The sequence below is a fragment of the Lissotriton vulgaris genome, chromosome 1_1, assembly GCF_964263255.1.
Source record: "Lissotriton vulgaris chromosome 1_1, aLisVul1.2, whole genome shotgun sequence".
NCBI classification, from domain to species: Eukaryota; Metazoa; Chordata; class Amphibia; order Caudata; family Salamandridae; genus Lissotriton; species Lissotriton vulgaris.
The window spans coordinates 778,275,641-778,300,038 of NC_141685.1; positions in this window are offsets into that span (position 1 = coordinate 778,275,641).

Below are 24,398 nucleotides of genomic sequence, written 5' to 3' on the forward strand. Positions count from 1 at the left end.
AGGAAAGCACCAAGGAGCAATGTGGGGGTGTAAAATTTTTCAACAATTAAAAACATAAAACTGAGCTGGATCGAGAAGGGCAGGGGGAGCAACGGGCAATCTGGAAGGCCTAGGGAGTGCAATAAGGAGGGAGCTGGGAGCTGGGAATTGGAGTGGGGGAATCAGCACATTAGGGAGATACCAAGAATATCCATGCACAGGAGTGCTGAAAGGAACAGTAACAAGTAGCTACCTGAACGTAAGTAGTGGAAGGATACAAGTCATCCAATCAAAGGGATGGTAAAGAAACTAAGCCATGCTACGTTGATTTAAGTGGGAAAGCAGCACATTAGGGAGATACCAAGAATATCCATTCACTCAACAGGCGTGCTGAAAGGAACTATAGCAATTTGCTACCTGAAGGTAAGTAGTGGAAGGACACAAGTCATCCAATCAAAGGGTGGAAAGAAGTTAAGCTATGCTATGTTGATTTTAGTGGGGAAGCAGCACATTAAGGAGATACCAAGAATATCCATGCACTCAACCAGAGTGCTGAAAGCAACAGAAACAAGTAGCTACCTGAAAGTAAGCAGTGGAAGTATACAAGTCATCCAATCAAAGGGGTGGTAAAGAAGCTAAGCTGTGCTATGTTGATTGAAAGGTATTCTAATCACAGCAGTTGTCTGTCAGTTGGTTCTAGAGTGTCCTGATGTATCTAATAACATTAAAATAACTCTCTGAGTGCAGTTTAAATATTGATAATACAATGTCTCGGCAGCACAAACATGTTAACACATTTTAGAAAACGCAAAGTAATAACCCAACACATAAGAAAAGCAATATATTATCACTAAGGCTCCCAGTTTTCCTGTCTGTATTTACTTTTAAATATGGAAAACTACAGAAAATAGATTTTCTTCTAAGCGATTTCCACCACTGGCAATAATGTGTGCTAGATCAAAAACTGTGCAGATTGAAAGATAGGAGCGTTAATAAAAGAAAAACAATTGAAACGAAACGAAAAATTAACCCTAAGTAACTGCAGCAATACAACTGTGCAAGTAATGATTTCAGATGACTGTATTGCGCTGTAAATGGCTAAAACTCAGTGGAAATTCAAACATGAGTAAACGTTTTTCAGTTACATAAACATGGAAATATACCCATTGCAGCTTAATTTTTTCATTGAGCACAAAACAAATGTGGATAAACCCAGATAAAATTAGTAAAACATTATATGGAGAAATACAACTGGAAATGTAAAAAAAAAAAACACCATAAAACCAGAAGCCCAAAATATAAAATAGCTTACCATAACCCATGACCCATCATTATTAGTCATATAAGCATTGCTATTCCTTTATTTCGGATATCCTTTCTACCACGGCTCATAAGGGTGTCGAAACATTAAGGCGGTAGTAGTCGACAGTTTTATGGTACCACCACAAGGGGGCTCCATAATTTAACCAAATTACTCCACTGTGTTGCGGAAGCGCTAAAACGACAAAATGTATCTTTGCTTGAGGTTGCACACATTCTTGCGTCAGGGCTGACAGACAGTCACGTGAGCCCATTGAGGCTGAGTTTGATGCCTTTTTCCAACCATTTTAGGAACTCCGCACGAAAATTGTTTACACTGCCTTCCCTAATATTTATAGGGGGGATGGTGTATGAGCACAAATAAATATTATAACTAGACCTATGTTTAAACAAAGAGCGCAGCTGTGTGTCGCACTTCAGAAGACGCGCTCACTGGCTGCCGTGCAAGCAGAGGGCGATGTTAAGCAGAACACCAGTGAGTGTGTTTTTCCTTGAGAGAGTTATCTACTGTAAGTAATGTTGTGGTTGATGAAAGTACAACGACCCAGTCGGCCGCATGTGTGTGTTGGCCTTTGCAGTCAGTATTTTAAACGTGAGTCAGTTAAGAGTTGCATCAGTTCAGGCCGGAACTCTAAACATTTCAAAATAAGGTATTCAATTAAACTCTTTGGCCTTTTCTTTCACTCCTGCCACAGTTTCAGGCCTCCCACACTGCAGGCTGTCTGGAATAGAGCCTCTCTGTAAGTAAGGAGATATTTAATTGAATAGGGGAAATCCCTACATGTGATTTTTAAATTCGGGTTCCATTGACGAAGGCTTATGTGGCAAGTAGACACGTTAGAGAATAGAATTCCATTTTCATCTGCAGATCAACAGTCTATGTCCAAAGGTTCAAAATAAGCTTTATTCGATATTTAAACAAATATCATATAAGCATACCTTCATATACATGATTTAAAATGCAATTATATAACAAATGATTGAAAATGTCTCAGTTTAAAATTTCATACAAAGCTTCGAAAAAAATTAAAAGTCTACATTTAAAAAAGACAGATTAAAAAAAACAGAGAGGAGTAATCGCTATCTCCAATCTCAATCTAAGGTTTTCCTAAATTTTATCACCAATTTTAAAAACTGTTCCATTTTGGTTGTCACCTCCTTATCCTCAAGTTCCTGCAAACGCTCAAAAGCAGTTTTACATGTCCTGATATTCCATCTCTTTAGTAGGGGTAATAATAGGGCTTTTCTCAGAATCCCGTAATACTTGCAGAAGAGGACGATGTGAATGTTAGATTGTTGTGAAGTAGTATCACAGGGACAGGGACAGGTGATCCGTGACCAGTCATTGCATTTTGGGAATGTTACGTATCGATAAAAAGAGCCCATTCTGAATCTGGTGAGTAACATCCTTGAGTAGCACGGAAAATCTGAAGATAGGTATGGTTGGAGGCCCTTCTGAGGTGTTACCCTTTGATATGCCAGGATGGTGTCAGAAAATTTTTGTTTGTTCCATCTGACTGATTCCAAATGCGCCATTAAAATCGTTCTTAGTTGTTTTCGCGAAATATTTTCCAGTGACGATGGATCTGTAAACCACTCTTGGTGCCCGATCTCAAAAAAGAAGTTTCTGACATAGTTCAACCAATTCGATTGGTTGGAGTGTTTAGCCCCTTCCAATTTAAAAATGTCTTGTAGCACCTCTCTATTAAAAGCAGTCTCAGGGGTAGTCCAAATTTTGTGCCAGAGAAGGGGGGGTTCAGTTTTTATGGTATCTGTTATGTACGGGAGATCCAGCTCAATGTGCATTTTATATACAGAGGTTGCCTTTGAGGCAGCGAGAAGATACCTTAGAAATTGATTTTCCAGAGTTTGTATCATTGAGATGTTTTTATCTACTCCCCAGAGGCCGGCCCCGTAGATAGCGGTAGATGCACATTTTGCTTTATATATAGTTATTAGTTGTTTAACTGGTCTGCCCCCTATCTTTCCTGCAAAATCCCGGAGACCTCCAATTGCTCTCAAGAAAGCGAGTTTTCTCTTCTCTATTGCTGCTTTCCAGAGTAGCTTTCTATGTAGGCAGATTCCCAGATATGTAAATGTCTCCACTGTCTCCAATCTTTGGTCCTCAATAAAGATGGGGCATGGGATTTTTTGTCTTTTATTACATAGCATGGTGTACGATTTTGCTATGTTGACTTTGAGGCCCCTGTCATTCATAAAAGTCGTGAAAGCTGATACTGCCTTTTGTAGGCCCATTCTGGTCTGGGATAAAATTGCAGCGTCATCTGCATATAGCAGAATTGGAACCGGTTGTCCTCCTATTTTAGGGAAGTCACACTCGATGGTTTTGAGATGCTCGCCAATCGCGTTTATATAAAGGGAGAAAAGCAGGGGAGCCAGAATGCACCCCTGTCTAACCCCTCTGTTGATGTTGAAACGTGGCGAGCACTCTCCCCTCAGTCCATATCTCACTCTGGCTCCTGCATCACGGTACAAAGCCTTAATGAAAAGAAGGATTGATGGATCCATCCCGAAGTGGGTTAAGATATCCCATAGTTGGTCATGCAGGACACAGTCGAATGCTGAGGTGAGATCTATGTATGTTATATACAGACTGTGCCCTTTGATGTCGATGTATTTTGACTTGATTAGGTGTAAATTGAGGACCTGTTCAGTGGTACCTCTGCCTGACCGGAAACCATATTGTAGTTTCGAAAGGATATCTTTTTCCTCTATCCAGGTGGTTAATCTTTTCAGGATTATACGTCCAACAATTTTCATTAAGGTGTCGAGGAGAGATATGGGCCTGTAGCACGATGGCAGGTGTCTGTCACCCTTTTTAAAGATTGGTATTACTATAGCCTCTCCCCAAGTTGGCAGGAGCTTTGTGATGCTTATAGAGTTAAGGACAGAAGTCAATAGGGGAACCCAGAATTCAATCTCTGCCTTATAAACATCTGCAGGGATTGCATCCGGTCCGGGAGCCTTCCCAGGCGGGCTTTCTTTAATGGCTGATTCCACCTCCTCAAGTGAAAAAAGGATTTGGCATGGAGTATCCCGGATAGAGTTTATGGAATATGGAACCGGGTTAGGGTTATTTAGACATGCTGGTTTAGTGTAGAGCTTCTGGAAGTGCGCCGCCCACATCTCTCCATTTATTGCCATGTCTAGATTCCTCTCGGGCATTTTTACCCATGGCAAGGGGGAATTAATAAGTCTCCAAAAAGCTGACATATCCCCCTTCTCCGATGTTTCCACCAATTTCTGCCATGCTTCCTGTTTCAGTTCCTTTTTTCTCTGTTTTATGGCTAGACGATATTGATTTCTGGCCTGTCGTATTTCTAATTGAGGTTTAGGTTGGACACGCAGCAATTTCTTTAAGGAGTTCAATGCCTTCGTACATTTTGAATCGAACCACCCATTTTGAACCAATGTACCTGTTTTAAACTGTCTCGTCAGGAGTTCTTTCAAAGTGCCCTGAATTTTAATGAAAGCATTACAGATAACATTGGGATTGTCCTTATTAGAAAGACAAGTATGGATCTCCTCCCTCCTTTTATTGACTAGGTGTTTAAGTAGGTTTTTTGGGTTGATTTTATCCCATTTGACACAATATCCGTTGTTTGCTCCCAAGATAATTGGTTGTTCATAGGAATCTATATTTGGGTTCCGGCTCAGCGATGGTCCCGGTAAGTCTATGGTCATGGACAGAGGATAGTGATCACTGTGTGGATGGTCGAGTGTGTTCCAATCTTGTATTAACAAAGCATGTGCTTTAGAGAATAATAGGAAGTCTATGATGGTGTTCCTGCCTCTACCATGAAAGGTTGGTTTAGGGGGGCATGGGGTCTGCAGGAGCTCATTTGCCAAATGTAAGTTGAAAGAGGTCACGAAAGTGTTAAAAAGATCCCCTGTCTTTGTATGCAAAAAATGGCTGGAGGTGGAAAAACCAGGGTCTGAGGGATATGTATCATGAATGTCACAACCATCTCTTTCTGTGTTTGGGCAGATATGGCAGTTTAAATCGCCCGCAAGAAGAATTGCGCACTCTCCACCCAAGTTTTCTTTAATCGTGAGCATGGCTTGATGTAAATTATCCATGACTTTCTCCAATTGGTCTACAGGTAGGTTATTATAAAAATTTATAATTAGCAATGACAATGACGGGGCAATGTCCAGTACAATTATCTGAAAGGAATCTCTGAGTAATGTTTTCCTAATCTTCTGTCCGACTGTTACACTAATGTAGGTGCATAGACCCCCCTTGTGTCTGCCCCATTTAGTCGCAGCAGCCGGTGAATGGAATGTCTTAAAGCCTTGAAGGTGGATGGGAGAGATCGCCCAAGTTTCCTGGAAGCACAGGATCGAATACTGATTTACCACCTTTATCCAATCTGGTAGAATAGTTTTAGAAGAAAGTCCTGCTAGATTCCACGAGAGGAACTGTAAGTTACCAGTTTTGTTCTTGTCTGCCTTGTTGTTAGAGTGTAAATTGGGATTTGTACTAATGGGAAGACAACTTAGACTATTTTCTTTGCCCCTGTCAGTGGTTTGGACTCTATTTTTTACCCCGTTATGTGGGGAGTTTTTATTTGGGCCCTTTTCATGATTAACCTGCTTATGATTGGAGTGAGCGATGGTACTCTCAGATCTCCTGCAGCCGTCATTTACTTGCTTCTCCTGAGCGAGTCATTCTACGTCTTCCATACCGCAGAGTGGCTCAAAGAAGTTATAACAAGGTATATTCCAGTTTGGGTGGAAGAAGGAGGGGCGTTTGACATTGCCCTGTGGGTAAAACTGTGGAGTCGGCGGTAGAAAGAGATCGTTTGAGGGAAAGAATATCTGGTTTCTTACTCCCTGGGTAAGGTGGTCATTTTCATACTGCGCAAATGAAAGTTTGGGATAGTGAGATTTGTGTTGCTTATAGGACATTAACGCTTCAGGGTAAAAATAAGCTAAGGGTTTTGGCAGAATTGGTCCCCTATGGAGTCCCGAGAACCAGTCTGTGATATGTGCAATGACCCTCGGATCTTTAAAGGTGACAATAACCACATCCCCTTCTATGTCTTTGGGGCGAATACCAACCCAGTCAGTTCTTCTCACCATTATTATGTCCCCATTTATATGAGGGGGTAGGGGCCTATTTTCCCTGAGCCAGAAAATCACCTTGTTTTTTAAACTATGATGATTTTCGTATCCTCCTGTACTTGAAAGTGGTGCGACCCCCGTTAGTATGATAACGTTTTTGGAAGCTGCCGGGGGTAGGTCGACATATCTTTTATCTGGCCGTTTGTCCTGTATCACGGCAGGGTGGGTTTTTTCCCGGGTTGGAGGGGGATTTCCCATTTTTGCTGAGGCAATGAGAGAGTTGATTTGTGTCGAATTTGCCTGCGTATGAGGAGGCGCTTTTGAAGAAGCAGCTGGTTTTTGAGTGGTTAGTGGCTTCTTTGTGGAGACTAACGGTTGAGTTTTGTTCTGGTTTGATACCGGGGTTTGCTTGATAGGGATCTGTTCTTTTATCGATTTTTCACAAGTAGGTTTCCCCCCCCCAATTTTCGTGATAGTGGGATTACCTGTGGTGGTTGTGATTTTTGCTTCCTGTTTAGATTTGTCGCCGGATTTTAACATGGGGTCAAGATTTGCTAATTGGGCTTGGGTCAGGGTCTCCGAGAGAGTGTGCAGTTCAGTAGCTATTCTTTTCACTCTCTCGAGTATTGGTGATAATAATGCCTTCACAAGATGTTCCATGGCGTCCACGAAGTCTTTAATTGTGGGAGGGACGCAGGAACTTAATATTTCCCGTGGTGGTTTTGGTATTCCTTCTACAATTTGTAGCAATTCTTTTGTGAGTATGTCCTTAGCCGAGGTTTGAGTTTTGGGGGTATTTTTCGTTGGTAATTTTTTCCTTCGTTTTTTGGGCGGGGATCGAATAATAAGGTGATTCTTTTTGGGTTTCTGTTTCCCTTTAGTCTCTTTACCTGACTTTACTACCACTGGGGAAGGGTGGAACATGGAAATCTTTTGTGTGGCCTGGGAGGATGGAATTTCTGTGATATCCGGCCCCACGAACTCCGCAGTCTTTGGCAGATTTGGTGTAACCAAGTCTATGAGGTCGTCGGATGCCGTGGTTATAAGATTAACAATTTTTAAGGGGGATGGGAGCAGAGATCCATTATTTGACGGGAAGTAGGATTGAAAAACTGAGGGCACATTATCAGTATTCATTAAATCCTCTACTGTGATTTTTAAGGTGGAATTAAATGGGCTGGGCTCAAGAGTAGGTGAGGGAACTGGTATGAGGATGTTGTTTTTAAGATGCTCAATAGATTGTCTCCTTGCAATGCGCCTCTCTGCCAAGGCCAGATCTCTGTCAATTTCGCCCTTTACTTTGGAGAAGAACTTGTCCAGAGGGCCACAGATTAGGCTCCCTTCACCCATAGGTTGAGCTTCGCATCCAGGTTTCGCCATAGTTGTATGTCTTTTGGACGTGGACGCAGATTATGGGGATGGCCCGGCCCGGCCTAGTCAGGCCTTGGAGGGCCGTAGAGGGCCCGCCCTTTGCCCGGGCTTAGCCCCGGGCGTCCCGCTCGCGTCCCGCGACGCTGAGGGTTTCCGGGTTTATGGTGCCCCTCCCGGCGCGTATGACGCGTCGGGGAACGCGCCGCCGCTGAGCCTGTCGGGATTTGGAGTCCCGAGGCGGCGGCGCGACTGGTGGCGGTGCTTGGCGTCCTTCCCTTTTCGAACTGGCGCAATGTCCACTCAAGGACTCAGGGTCACTCCGGTAATTGCTTTCTCCTTGCTTCTTATCCTGGTTAAGGGCTCCCCCCGCTCCACAGAGGGCTTCCGGCTTTATGGTGCCCCTCCCGGCGCGTATGACGCGTCGGGGAATGCGCCGCCGCTGAGCCTGTCGGGATTTGGAGTCCCGAGGCGGCGGCGCGACTGGTGGCGGTGCTTGGCGTCCTTCCCTTTTCGAACTGGCGCAATGTCCACTCAAGGACTCAGGGTCACTCCGGTAATTGCTTTCTCCTTGCTTCTTATCCTGGTTAAGGGCTCCCCCCGCTCCACAGAGGGCTTCCGGCTTTATGGTGCCCCTCCCGGCGCGTATGACGCGTCGGGGAACGCGCCGCCGCTGAGCCTGTCGGGATTTGGAGTCCCGAGGCGGCGGCGCGACTGGTGGCGGTGCTTGGCGTCCTTCCCTTTTCGAACTGGCGCAATGTCCACTCAAGGACTCAGGGTCACTCCGGTAATTGCTTTCTCCTTGCTTCTTATCCTGGTTAAGGGCTCCCCCCGCTCCACAGAGGGCTTCCGGCTTTATGGTGCCCCTCCCGGCGCGTATGACGCGTCGGGGAATGCGCCGCCGCTGAGCCTGTCGGGATTTGGAGTCCCGAGGCGGCGGCGCGACTGGTGGCGGTGCTTGGCGTCCTTCCCTTTTCGAACTGGCGCAATGTCCACTCAAGGACTCAGGGTCACTCCGGTAATTGCTTTCTCCTTGCTTCTTATCCTGGTTAAGGGCTCCCCCCGCTCCACAGAGGGCTTCCGGCTTTATGGTGCCCCTCCCGGCGCGTATGACGCGTCGGGGAACGCGCCGCCGCTGAGCCTGTCGGGATTTGGAGTCCCGAGGCGGCGGCGCGACTGGTGGCGGTGCTTGGCGTCCTTCCCTTTTCGAACTGGCGCAATGTCCACTCAAGGACTCAGGGTCACTCCGGTAATTGCTTTCTCCTTGCTTCTTATCCTGGTTAAGGGCTCCCCCCGCTCCACAGAGGGCTTCCGGCTTTATGGTGCCCCTCCCGGCGCGTATGACGCGTCGGGGAATGCGCCGCCGCTGAGCCTGTCGGGATTTGGAGTCCCGAGGCGGCGGCGCGACTGGTGGCGGTGCTTGGCGTCCTTCCCTTTTCGAACTGGCGCAATGTCCACTCAAGGACTCAGGGTCACTCCGGTAATTGCTTTCTCCTTGCTTCTTATCCTGGTTAAGGGCTCCTGTCTATTGTCTATGTCAATACAGTGCTGAGCAAAACGTTACTATATGAAATAATCTATTGTCGATGTGTCCAATCCCTGAAGCCAGGTTCCCATTCAAAAGTGATGGGATATCAGGCAGTAGGGATTTGTTTAGGTTGCCCCCAGGCTCCTCGATCCCGAAAGTTCAGGCCTCCCAACCCACACATGACAAATCTGTCACAATATTTCACACTATTCACACAGTGAAGTAGCAACATCACATTACCTCCTCGTCCGTCTTCCTCGCCACAGTAATCACATATGAGCCTCCGGCTCCACACAGAACTCCAAGTTTAAAAAAAGAATCAGGGAAAACCAAGTTCTTGTGTATGTGACAGAGGACCTCTTTAAGGTCGGCACCTTGCACAAAACGACCTTTGACATTAACCTCCTCCTCAGCGTCAGAGTCAACATTCGGAACGTCATCAACTCGCGCCCTTTTGTCAGGAGGAACAGGAACCTTGTCATGTAATGCAGCAGCATCCGCAGAATTAATCATGTTCTGCAACAATTCCATAGAAGGAACAGATATCCCAGAACCAGAAGCCTCCAAAGAGTCAGGAACAGACACATTCGAAGAACCACCTTCCATCACACCAGCCGCAAGCAAATAACCAATAGCAAGTGATAGAAAACACCTGAATCCTTAAATAGCCTGTAGGTTGCCAATCAACCATAGACACACCCAATGACACGCCCCCTAATAAATCATAAAAAGCATGAAGAAACGCAAGCCACCGCTAAAGAGGCCTCCGACGAAAGGAAGACACCGAGGAAGAACCCCACACACAGCCCCGCCAAGATCCCAGGTAAGAATCAAATATTGTCAAGAAAAATAAACACCCGACCACGCAGAGCCTTAGAACCAGGACACGTGGTCAGAAAGGGGTGTGTCACCGGCAAAATCCGCCGCTAGGTAACCACAAACAGCTCACCCCGCATATCAGAAGTAGGACGCGCGTTGGAAAGTGGTGTCTCACCGGCAAAACACGCCGCTAGGCAGCAAGCACCGGTAATACTCAAAACATCCGACCGTGCAGAGTCCCAGAAGCAGGACGCGCGGTCGGAAAGTGGCCACACACTGGACAAGTAATCTCCCACCAAGCAGGAAAATATAGGCGCGGCCATCCTAAACGGAAACACCATGCGAACCTGCATAAAAGAGCACCAAAAGCAGGACACGGTGCCAGGCAAAAGAAAGGGGAAACAAACAATTTACCATACAAACTAACTTCCCCCCAACTAAATACCTGAGGCCATAAGGGGCTGCTAAAGCAAGACCCCAGCCTCACTCACCTGACCAGCAGGGAACACAGCACTCGGAGAAGTGCAGAAAAAAAGAACAGGTCGTGTTGCTGTATGTGTATCCCTTTATGGGATTGGATGGAGCCACTGGGGGCCATCTTGGAGGAGGGAGGGGAGACTAGAGCGCTGTTTTCTTTTTTTAAACTTGGAGTTCTGTGTGGAGCCGGAGGCTCTTATGTGATTACTGTGGCGAGGAAGACGGACGAGGAGTAATGAAGATTACCTGTAAGTAACCGGGGCATCTGTGAACATAGGGTGACTGGGTTTTCAGCTCCGAAGCTCTGTAGTGCTGAATTAAAAATTTCTAGCTATTGCGTCAAGAATTTTCAATTCTGAGAAAGACATGGAGGTGAAGATAATGCTTCTCAAATCTTTACTGTAAGACAAAGCAGCCAATGTAAAACAGTTTAAACACAAACTCATCCTGAAGGATACAGTGCAATCTCAAGGATAGAGTATGGAGTCTGCCTGCACAATGCTAAACTAACCTCAATTCTCTCTTGATGCTATTTACTTTCTGCATCAGAAGCTGCAAGTGCATCTTCAGCGAGTCCACCTGAACCCCCAGGAACCTTATACTTTGAATAGATTGCGCTGACCACTCAGAGTTCAAATACAAATTATTTTAAAGTAAATTCCTAATTTTACAGTGATATTTTATCTACTGTTATTTTATGATTTATTTTCTGCAGGTGTATCAATTTTAATTAATCAACATAAATAAAATAAACAGCAAACGACAATACATTGCATCAGAACCAGCACAGATTTCTTGATGTTGATCACAAAACCTAACTCCTGTACCAAAAGAATCAACTTGGAAAAATGCAACCTCACTCTGGCTCAAATCTGAAGTGTTGGAAATGGCCCACTCTGCAGGGTCACCCCATTCCTTTTGCCTATCTCCTCCCCTTTTTACAGAATTAATTTTTGTTGGCCATAGGACTCTGTGGGCTTTACCACTGCTAACCAGTGCTAAAGTGCTTGTGATCTCTTCTCAAAACATGGTAACATTGGCTGATACCCAATTGGCATATATATTTTACTTATAAGTCCCTAGTAAAGTTCACTACATAGACCCAGAGCCTTAAATTAAATGCTATGACTGGGCCTGCAGCATTGAATGTGCCAACCACTAAAGTCGCCCTTTAAACATGTCTCAGGCCTGTCATTGCAGAGCCTGTGTGCGCAGTTTTACCTGCCATGTCAACCTGGCAAAAGAAAACCCTTTGCCAGGCTCAAACATTCCTTTTTAATACATATGTCACCCCTAAGGTAGGCCCTAGACAGCCCCAAGGGCAGGGTGCAGTGTATTTAAAAAGTTGGATATGTACTCTAAGTTTTACGTGTCCTGGTAATAAAAAACTAGTTTATCACTACTGCCTATGCCTATCTCTCCCATTGGATAACATTGCAGTTCCTTATTGCATTTTGTAAGTGTAATTTCCAAAGGGGAAGATATAACTGGTTTAAGTTTGTTGTCTCTGGAATCCTAATTTAAAATCTTTACATATGGTGAAGGCATAATTTCAATCACAATTCTGAAAATGCCACTTTCAGAAAATTAAGTAGATTTCCAAAGAAGCGACGTGTCACTCCTGCACCAAATGCACAGCATGCGTTGCTCCACAAGCAATACCAGTACTTCGTTTAAATTCATCATAGTTTTTTGATTTTATTCCTTGTATTCCTCAATGTACATGTTGTTTTTACATCTTTGGTCACAAGTCCGTTTCATGCATAGTAAATTTCTAATTATGACGGCTACGCCAATCCAGGCTTTTGTGCTGCCACACGAAAAAATACACGAATTTTCTCCATAGAAACAATGAATCATATATCCAATGCATTTTGGGCTCCCTTTTTCGCCCTTCATCAGGGATCTCACTGTGAATATTTAAAAAGGACAATATTAGACCCTATGCGACCCCACATTCACATTTCAAATATACGTGCATTCCACCTTGTGTGGTAACTTTGTAACGCGCGCTTTCCCGCCAAATATGCATTTTACTTTCATAAACCCTGCCCCTCCCAATCTCCCTATCTGCATCACCTATGTATCTTGTATCTTGCTTCAGTTCAGACACCCCTCGTTCCCTCCCCAACCATACATGCAACCCAGGAAACCTGTCACTCGTTTGCCTGCACGCATCTAACGCTTCCCGCTCACAGAGTTGTCACAATTTCTCAACGCCTACCTCGATTCATCATGATACGATTATGCACATCAGACTCTCTCCGTCTTCAACAGGTTACTGCGAGTATCCCGCCACGAGCCTGTTCTTATCTCCCATAATCCCCAGAGACTTCCCTTCTAGGTTGACCAATAGTTTGAGCTCCCGTGAACACCAATCCTACAACCCCCAGAATGCACTCCTGCATACTCCTTGTTTTACTGAACCAAGGATTTATACAAGTGCTGATGCACTTCCTGTTCTTTAACCTTTGCTCTCACTCCTACATAAGTGCCCCGCCCACCCGCTGTAATTATAGCGCTTTCATTACAAGTATTATGAAACCAATTATGTTATAATTTGTACATGAATAATTCAGTCACTAATAAGTCTTGTTATGTTATGTTATGTTAATGGGTGACTTATATAGCGCACGGCTACTCCTAGGAGTGTCCCGGCGCTTTCTTCCATTGTGCTTTCTCAAATGGCACATTTCATCATTATTCACTTTTTGGATTGTCCGTCAGTCCTGTGACCTTTGCTCTTGCTTCAACTTTTTCTTTTCATCACGGGTGCAAGTCGTCTTTTGGGCAGTTAATTTAAGACAATCCAGAGAAGGTGACGTTATGCACACCAAGTCTTCATTATTTTCTTCCTTATCAAAAATTTCAAATTATTATTCCATTTGCGTGCAATTCGGGTTTTGTAATGGTCTGCCCTGTGCCAAGAAATATAAGTAGTAGTAGTAGTTTTTTGATTTTATTCCTTGTATTCCTCAATTTACATGTTGTTTTTACATCTTTGGTCACAAGTCCAATGCATTTCGGGAGCCCGAAATGCATTGGATATATGATTCATTGTTTCTATGGAGAAAATTTGTGTATATTTTCGTGTGGCAGCACAAAAGCCTGGATTGGCGTAGCCGTCATAATTAGAAGTTTACTATGCATGAAACGTTGGACTTGTGACCAAAGATGTAAAAACAACATGTAAATTGAGGAATACAAGGAATAAAATCAAAAAACTGGTTAGAGTGGTCCGAATCATCATCGGTGTTGTTCCTCTTAACAGAAGATCAAGACCCAGAGGCATCTTGTGGAAGTGTAGAAACATTATACCCATGATCCGATAGGTAAGTCTTCGATAACCTGTCCAAACCTCAGAATGGGCCACTTAAATGTTTTTGCATTGGACTTAAAGGGTCTCTTACCTGCGGACACATTGGGCTGGAAGGAAGGCTTGACAACCTCATCACCTTGATGTCGTTTGAGTAGCACTTCAAGTGCCTTGTGCAAGGCAGGAGAGCTACCGCAAAGCCCTGTTCACCGACTGTTAGACGGATTTGTCCAGGGCCTCCACAAGGCCCTCTTACAAAAGAAATCAGCAGGGTATTCATACTTATCCTCTTATTCATTTATGTCCAAAGGCTGAGGCTCAGTCATCACTGCAGCAGCCATGTGATCATTTAAGTGTCCACCTCAAATGATGGCAGTAGAATAAAAAAAAGTTAAAAGTGTGGAGGGCATAACCTTTGATCCTCGGTTAAAGCCTTATCATAAATTATTGCAACCCCCCGCAGATATTTGCATGCATGGCATTAGGGGGTAATCAAGCTTAAATTCAGTGAAGTGCATTCCAAAAACCAGACATGTCTATGCTGTCTGTATTCTACCACCTCGAGCCATAGAGTAAACCAATGCTTTCAAGAGAGGCGGGCGCCAAGAGCATCTGTGCATTCGTGATCATGGGCATAAAAAGGGGACTGCGCTCATCATTAAGAGCCCAATGAGCATGGTCCTCTTCTACCAACTCCCGCTCCACCAAAAAGACCTTCACAATCAAGGAACTATAGTTAGTATACAACAAAGTACTAATAAATATATAAAACATGGAGCAACATGGGAAGCACTTATCTTGACTGCTCAGCACCTAAGAAAGAAACAGCAAGATGGTGCCTTTCACATTTCATGGGATAGTTCCAAGTTGATTGGTGGATATAGCCATGGCAAAGTGGGAACTTATAATGGAAAATCTAGCTTGTGCTTGAACTGCTTTGCAGTAAAAATTTGAAAATCATAATCTGAGCCTCCAGTCCTGACACAGAATTCATTTGCAGAATTTAGAAAGTCCTAAAGACATGGAAGCAATGTTTTGAGAGAGGGCAGGACTGGTTATCTTTGCTAGTGACAGGAAGAAAGCCCCTCCCCTCTCCATACCCAGTTCACATAAAATGTCCATTAATAGCAATACAGGTATCGATGGACTCATAGCTCAGCCATCATTCCAGGCCCCGCCTACTCCAAGACCCTACCTCCTCTCACAGTGGGTAAAATCTCTTTTAATTTGGCAGGTCTGAAAATTCAATCAAAGCACTTCCTGGATTTGGTGAAGAAGATGACACTGTCAAGAGGCTACCATCTTGTTTTCCCACTCTCAGTCAAAAAGGAAGCGCAATGGTGCTCACTCAGCCACTACATCTCAATTTCTCAATCCGAAGGACCGCCCTAGGATTTTCTAGATCAGGGAAAACTGAAGAAGGGCAGCACTTCCTAAAGACGACATGCAGCTGCTGCTCCAATACTGCCCAGTAGGAGGAAAATCCCACTGAAACATAGGTCCTTTTTTTCATGACTTTTTAAAATGTTGTCAGCCTCACAAAGAACTCAGACTGACAATCACTTTATTTTAAAAACAGTGCAGTCATGAGTTAGCAACCTTCACGACTTTCCACAGCCCTAGGTGCAACCCAAAAGAGAAAAACATCACATTTACCCCATCACTGTGAGACCTGGGCTCATGTCTAGTGCGCTTGCTGTATGAAGAGGTACTGGAAGCTCACCACAGTGCATATCTTACATCAGTGTGGGTAACTGGCAGTGGTTTAATTGTATTTGGCAACTCGTGCATTTCCAAAAAAATGTTGAAGGAAAAATATTAAGGAAGGGTTTGGTCATCTACATCAAGATAGCACAATGGGAATGAGATCAATAAATATCATAATATGAGTACCTATATATCAATGGAATGTATCTTAGGCAATGGCAGGACATGGCTGTGATGAACCAGATCACCTGCACTCACAAAAATGTTGAATTCAACCCTGCATTTAGCATATTGAACGATTCTGTCACTGGTGAGTTTGAGTCGAGGTTCTTAACAAAGACAATCATAGAAATAGTGTGCCTTAAGGGTGCAAATTGCAGCTCAATTTTCAAATACATGGCTTTGCGATTTATGAGCAGGAACGTGGCAGTCTCCCATCTAGCCCTAATAGCAGACCCCGACATGGAGAGATGCCAGAATACCTGAACGACCAGACCGGCCCTGGAAAAGGCTGGGAAGAAACAATATTATACATTAAATAAAATAAAACTACTGTTTCTTGGCCAGGTGGATAGATCAGGGTGCAGGTACAGGCTGGTAAAAAAGGTTTTCTGCTTTGGCAAATTGAAGATATTGGTTTGTTTAAGATTGTGGCCAATGTGGCAATAATTCTCATAGCCTTAGAATTCCAGGGACATAGTAGGATGGGCAGTCTGTCACATGGCTGATTATTTCACCCACAAAGCGTGGTTGTCATTAAGGTATACACATGCTTATCTTCCAGACAAAATGCTGAAGAAAAACAAATATTGGAAAAGCCAACAGGTCAGACACTGGGTGCCAGCCTCTTGGTTATGCCAACTTTTTATGTTTTTGTAATATTTTATTATAAAAATAATAGTAAACAAACATATGACTGTGCATTTAGGCACAGGCGGCCATCACTGAATGTGGTTGTAATAAAATTACATAACATTAAAAATGGCAACCCCTGCATAAGAGATTTTTTTTAAAAGCACATTGGCCAGGGGGCGTGGCTACGAGGGCAAAGATGGTGGACGTGGCCTGCTATGCTCCCACCGGCCCGCTCTTAATCCGTCTATTTATCCTGGCCTCCGAACTCACATCCCACCTCACACCTGTGGCGGAGGTAGTGGCTGGCGAGGGGTGCCCTCCGATGTGATAGTCTGGGTTCCCGGATCCTTGATAGCGGAGATAGCGACGGCAGCACCCCGGGGCCTGCACACAATGTGGAAAGCCGGGGCCTCGATTTTGGCGATCCCCAGCCGGGAGCTCCCGGAGTCGGCTGGCTGTGACGGCGGCGGGGCCCGCGCTCCGGGGTCTGAGTCGATGGCGGAGCAGTGAGGAACAGTGCGGCCGTGCCCCACAATAGCGGCGTCTGTGCAGGCACTACAGGGGCACCGACAGAGGACCGCGGCCTGCATTGAGACGCGGGAGCTGGGGCCTCGATTTTGGGCGACCCCCAGTTGCCGAAGATAAAGCGCGAGGGAGGCCGGGGCCGAGCGGCAGTGAGACTGGTGGTGGTGCGGGCCCCAGGAGTGCAACCCTGCTCGCTCTCCGGCCCGGGAGCGGCTGGCCTTGCCTGGTCTCCTGATCTCGGGGCCCTCCCCTGCATTTGATCTCCCTGAAGGTGGTGCCTGCAATCTGGTGTGCAGGCGGATGCTGGCGGCTGTGGCGAGGTGTGCACACGGCGTGTCCCTGGGGCCCCCAATGACAGGCTGAGAGACGGTGGGGCTAGAGCCGGCGGAGTGACCCGGCAGACCGCCCTGGTGTGGAGACTGGAGGTGTGGGGGACCCCTAACAGCCTGCGGTGAGCAGCTGGCAGTAGACGATCAGGATTGGGGCCACATACCCCGGGAGGTGTAGCCAGACTGGTGCCACGTGGTTCTCATCGGTCCACAGCCAGAAGGAGGGGATCGGTATGCAGCGGACGCCCATGGGGAGCAGCGGCCTACCTGGACCCAGTGAAGCCGGAGACTCGAGTTTGGCGGTCCCCGCCTGATAGAGCCGAAACACTGCGAGACCTGAGGAGCGGCGGCCCCTGGTGTATGGCCGCATCTGATAGCTGGGCACAGTGCTGCAGGGCACCCCTGGGCCGACGCCCGGAGTCTGACCAGACTGACCGCGGAGATATGAGCGTGTACCTGGCGACGGACGACGAACAGTGAGTAACTCCCCCGGGCCCTCCCAAAGTGGTGTGTTTGACCAGTGGGCGAGAGTGGCCGGAGTGCCCAGATCGACATTACGCAGTGCGCCTAGGCACTCAACAGGAACTGTGAGAGGAGCTGTGGCGTCCCTGGGCAATATTGGAGGACCTCGAGGCGAGCTGGTATAGCCTGGAGCGGTGGACCCTATAGGGGGAGGTGGTCCTCGCAGATCCTGGTCGCGCAGTAACTAGACCTGAAGAGTCCTGCGGGTGCCCCCCCCTGTAGCGGACGGCGGCAGGGTGTAGGAAGAGTGTGTGCCTGCTGCGTGGACTTCTCGCCAGTGAACTATCCCTGGCAGTTGTTGGAGGTGCGGATCGCTCGTCGCGAAGATCTGCGACAAATCTGAGGGGGGCGTCGCAGGAGTAGGCCTCAGCCATGACCAGAGGGGGGGGTGCGCCTGCTAAGCAGGGGCCCATCGACAAGTTTACGGGACCGAGCGGGGGCCCCGGAGCATCCGGGGGCCAGGGGTCGGGGTCAGATAACGCGGCGCTGATGGCAGCTATAACCCAGTCCAGGGATATGTTGGATGCCAAGATTGGAGCGGTTGGAGCAGATGTAACCCTATTGCGCCAGGACTTGCGCAACGTTGTGGCGAGAATCACGGAGGCCGAGTCTAGGATTTCAGTGGTGGAGGACGATGTTGGAACCCTGAAGCAGAAAATGGCTGCGATGGAAAACATTCAAAAGGGCCTGGCGCTTCGTGTGGAGGATGCTGAAGGGCGGGCGCGCAGAAACAACCTTCGCTTTGTAGGTTTTCCGGAGGGTTGTGAGAAGGGCAACATGGAACAGTTCTTGTCCCAGTAGCTGGAGAGTTGGCTCCCCCCGGATGTCCTATCCCGCTGTTTTGTTATTGAACGCGCCCATCGGGCTCTGACACATAAGCCGCCCGTGGGTGAGCGACCCAGACCAGTGATTGCTAGAATCCTGAACTTTCATGTCAGGGACACAATCTTGCGGGAAGCGAGGGCCAAAGACTCTCTTCTTTTTGAAAGCCAGAGAATCATGATCTTCCCTGACTACACCAGAATTGTACAACAACAGCGGCACTCCTTTATGGCCGCCAAGGCGAAACTCAGAGGCCTGAAAATTCAATACTCCTTGCTCTACCCGGCCACCTACGGGTGATCTTCCAATCACGGACTCATTTCTTTGACACACCGGAAGACGTATTCAAGTGGACTGATGAAACGGTGAGGGTCAGGCCCCATGCTCAACCGGGTCTGGACCCGGGGCACTCGAGAGGTCCATCGCAGGAGCCGGAGGACCAGAATGCCCGTGGAAAACGGAATAGGAGATCTAGGTCTCGTACATCTCGCAGTACAACTCGGTCAGCTGCGCCCTCTGACTCTGATCACTCTGGAAAGGGCAGCTGAGTGCCTGTGGGGATTTATGCCGTTCTACAGAGGCCACGTGCTCAAGCGGAGAGGAGTTTTGCAACAGAGTTCTGCTATACTGCATATTGAACGTTGACTATATATTGCCACAACTGGTTTCTTTTGCCTGACAATGGGTGGGACTGTGGGGAAGGGTTCGGGGTGCCTTAATACAGGGGCTACGTGCCTCCTACGTGAGTGGGAGTTAACTTGGGAGGGGGGGTTTGGTTCAGTGGGTTAGTGGGATCCATTGGTATGGTTGGCCTTGGGCGCTCTGTTTTGGGCCCGAGGTCGCCCATGCCGCGACAGGTACTTCAGTGTTCCATGAGGTATTGGGGTGGGGGTGTGGATTCGGGGGTTGGGAAGTTGAGGGGTTTGTGTAGGGGCAGGGGAAAGGGGGGGTTGGGGAGGGTTGGTTGGGGGTACACGCGACCTATAATGCCTTGTTCTGTGATGTGCTGTGCGCCTGGGCCTGATGCGGGGTGCTCTGGTATTGGGTCTCATGGGACTATGGCTGTGGCTTCCACCCCAGGGCTCCCCAGGGAGTCGATACGTGTAGTGAGTTGGAATGTTAGGGGGATGCTGGACAAGATCAAGAGGGGGGCGATACTGCGGTGGGGTAAGAGGGAGGCTGCTGATGTCTTGTTGTTGCAAGAAACCCACATGATGGGGACGAAAGTGTTGAGCCTGCAGAGATATGGCTACCATCAAGTTTTTCATGCGGGGTTCTCCAGGGGCTCCAGGGGCGTAGCTATCCTAATCCATCGGAGGCTGGCTTATGTGCACGAGAAACAGTGGATAGACCCCCAGGGACGTTAGGTGTTTGTTCAAGGGATGGTGGGCACAGAGTCGATAGTGTTTGGCTGTGTTTATGCTCCCCCCCCCCCCTGCAGTGGTCCCTGGCTGAGCATTTGTTTACGTTATGGGCGGACATTCCAGATTCCCTGGCGGTCCTGGGGGGAGATTGGAACAATGTGATGGATGTGCACGAGGACCGTGGGAGGATGCAGGGGGCGCTTGGGGCTGCCGTCCCTACTCGGCTGCGCGCCATGGTGGAGGGGCTTGGTTGGGCAGATGTTTGGCGACACATGCATGTCAGGGCCCGCGAATACAGGTATGTCTCTGCGGTCCATGGTTCCTTCTCCCGGCTGGATTATATCTTCGTGCCTTGTGGATTCCTGGATAGAGTACGGGAGGCTTCCATCCTGCCTAGGGGACTGTCTGACCACTCCCCAGTGGCCGTGGTGGTTGACCTGCATAGGACGAGGCAGCCATTCCGGTGGAGGATGTCCTCCTGGCACCTTCAGCAGGCTGAGTACGTGCAACACATGCGTGGTGCGATTGTCAACTACTGGAGAGAAAATCTGGTGGAAGGCACTGATCCTGTGGTCGTCTGGGAAGCCATGAAACCTACCCTGAGGGGAACTGATATTGCGTGGTGCGCGGCAGCCCGTCGCAGGCGTTGGGAAGCTATAGTGGAGGCGGCGGCCCGTGTGGAGACGCTGGAGCAACGTTGTCGGGGGAGGAGGAAGCAATGGCGGTGCGGCGGCTTCTGAGGGCGCAGCAGTCCTATTCGTCGGTGTTACTAGATGAGGCTCGGCAGGCGTGGTTAGCTACGCGGAGTAGGGTATATCAATGGGGTGACAAGTCTTGCACTATGCTTCACAGACTGTGCCAGCGTACTCTGCAGCCGCTTGCCCTGCCTGGGATTACTGATGAAGACGGCGTCACCGTTACGGACCCAGCGGCGCTGGCTGCTGGCTTTGCCAGCTATTATGGGGAACAATATGCCCCACAGGATTGACAAATTTATCGCCGACCTGCCCCCGAGGGCGGTCTCCACTGAGACCCAGAAAGCATTGGACCTTCCCCTCACGGCGGAGGAACTGGGTGATGCACTGGGTCAGCTCAACACGGGGAAGGCGCCCGGGCCGAGCGGTTTCCCGTGTGAATTTTATAAAAAGTTCCATCTCCAACTGGGGTCCCATTATAGGATCGCACTGGAGGCAGCGCGGGAAGTGGGTAGACTGCCGGCTGACTGGCGACATGCCGAGGTGGTGGTGTTTCAGAAACCTGGTAGGCCCCCCGATCGTCACGACTCGTACCGTCCTATATCATTACTTAACATCGAGGCTAAACTGTTGGCTAAGGCGTTGGCGAATCGTCTCCTCCCATATGTAGCTGATCTGGTTCACCCGGATCAGGCGGGCTTCATGCCGCATAGAGCGACGCGACACAATATACGCAGGGCACAGAATGCCGTAGATGCGATGAGGGCCACAGGAGAGCGGGCGGCCCTGCTCTTGGCCGACATAGACAGGGCCTTTGACTCGGTAAGCTGGACATACCTATTCGCGCTTCTACCTCATCTTAATCTGGGCCCGGTGTTCATATCCTATATCAAACTTCTCTATACTGATATAACGGTGTCTGTGCGTGTTTCTGGGGCGATTTCGGAGAGGTTTGCCATCGGCCGGGGTACCCGTCAGGGTTGCCCGCTGTCCCCATATTTATTTGCGTTAATTATGAAGCCTCTCGCCTCTTGGGTGCGCATTGATTCACAGCTGCGGGGCTTTGTATGGGGGGGGCCTTACCGATCGAATTGCCCTCTGTGCGGACGACGTCCTCTTTTTCCTCACTGACCTGAATAGATCTGGGCCCCGAGTGCTAGAGATAATGCGCATCTTTGGTGAGGTGTCGGGCCTCTACCTTAAACCGAGTAAGTCCACCCTGTGGGTGCTGGGTGACGGAGCGGACACGGGCCCATGGGCATCAGCATTGCGAACTGCGGCCGGGGGCATATCATATCTTGGAGTGTTCTTGTCCGAGTCCGCGGCGGTTTCATGGGAGCGCTACGTGCTGCCAGTATGGGAGAGGGTCCAAACGGACATTACAACCTGGTCTCGGATGCCCCTTACCATATATGGCAGGTCGGCGATTTTTAAAATGGTTGCCCTGCCGCGTCTCCTTTATCAATTACAGAACCATCCGCACCCCATTGCACCGCGGTGGTTCCGGCAGGTCAATTCCGCCCTGGGTCGCTTTTTGTGGGCGGGGGGAGCTGCTAGAGTGGCGCTACGCACGTGCTTTCTATCCACATATTGTGGTGGCCTGGCCACGTCGGACATCCTCTCGTACTACCAGGCCTCGCATCTGCTGGTTTTAAACGATTGGTGGTATGGGGATAGTGGCGATCCGGCATATGCGCTGGAGCGCTCCCTGATGGGGAATACCACATTGCATACCTCCCTATACTCGGCGGGGCTTAGGAGGCGGCTGCCGTCGGCCACGCAAGTGGTATTTGCTGTTTGGAGACAGGCACTGCGTCGGATGGGTTGTTGGGGGAGGTTGACGGCAGAGACCCCATTGTGGCAGAATGGACGACTCCCTGCGTTGGCCTCGCTTGCGGGGTTTGGCGGATGGGACTCCATAGGAATTTCCTTGCTTGGAGACGTTATGTCAGGTGTGACTCTCAAGTCATTCCAGGACTTGCGGACGAGTTTCACATGCCTAACACTCAGTTCTTCCGATACTTACAATTTCGCCATGCATTGGCGCCTAGCCTGGTTGGGTTGGAGTCTCTGCCGGAATTCAGCCCCGTGGAAGCGAAGGTCTTCATGGGCGATCTTGGGGACAAAAAGGTGTCCCGCATTTATCAAACGCTGGTCACCCACTGCTCCTCCTCCTTACTCACATTGAAAGATGCTTGGGAAAAAGACGTGGGGCCCCTGGACGAAGACGACTGGAGGGAGGCACTGGAGTCCCCACGTGGGACGGCTATTGCGGTGCGGCTCCGATTAATCCAATTTAAATACTTGCACAGGGCCTACTATACCCGAGAGCGACTGTGGAAGGCGGGCCTCATTGGGTCCCCTGAGTGCCTGCGTTGTGGAGCTGACACGGGTACCCTAATACATACTGTGTGGTCGTGTACTGGCTTGACTAGGTTCTGGAATGGTGTGTGGAGTTGCTTGTCGGAGGTGCTGGGTTGGGATCTCCCCCGCACCCATCGTCTGGGTCTCCACCATGTATTAGAGGGGGTAGGTGGTAATATTTACAAACGTCATCTCTTGCTATTGGGCCTGGTAGTGGCCAAGCGGGACTTGGCACGAGCGTGGAAGAATGAGCGAGCCAACCCCCCTGAGTGCGTGGAAAGCTGGATTGGACTATTTTATGGGTTTGGAGCGCCCAGTGTTCGAGGCCAGAGGTTGTCCCAGGAAACATTTTAAAATCTGGAAGCGGTGGGCAGACTACAGGGGTTTGACTCTTGATCCACCGGCGGAGCCTGATGAGGATCTGGATTTGGGTGATGGACGCCAGGCTTAGAGTGCGCATGGCACTGGACTTTCGGATGGCGCATAAAGAGTGCTTGACATGATCGCGTGTACGGGGCTAGGGTGGGATAAGGGGCGGGTAGTGGGGTTTTTGGGTGGCTGTGGGAGTTGGGGAAGTTAGGGAGAAACGTTTCTTTCTTATTGATTGGGATACAATGATGTGTTTATGCTGATAATCATGCAGTGACCTCCTGATTGTGGAGTGATGTATACCTGCTTCTACCTGATCAACTAATACAATTTGTTGTGAAAAAAAAAAAAAAGCACATTGGCCGACCTGTCTCTTGAAGTGAAGGGTACTACTTTGTGTGGGGGTATGGGCATATCATCACTCAATGAGAAAGGAACCAATTGCCATCCCACTACCTCATGCTCTCTACTGTGGATGGTGGAAGTAAATTGTGAATAATTCAACAGCAGGTCAATGGATGAAAAGGACTGGTTGAAAGCCCTGGTGATTTCCAAAATCAAAAGAACTTTGCTAAAAAACATGCAGCGATGAACAGTGTAAGAAGGTAGATCTTTTGAGACTCTCCATTATGAAGATATTCCATTCCCACTGTCTGAGCTTTTAATCTAGGGATTAAGGGAGTACCAATCTTCAGAATGATGCAGTGGTGGAGACACCTAGGGTCTCATTTATGAGGCCCTTACGCCGCCGATGCGTCACTTTTGTGATGCTGCATCAGCGTAAAAAATGCACCACACTGGGTCATATTTACAAAGTGACGCATCTGGGCTGCTGAGTCACATTAGGAACCCATGCGCTACATCACGGGTACTCATAGTACGGCCCGCGGGCCGCCAGCGGCCCGGCAAGCCTTCCTGGGCAGCCTGCGGACCTTGCAGACAATTTACCTG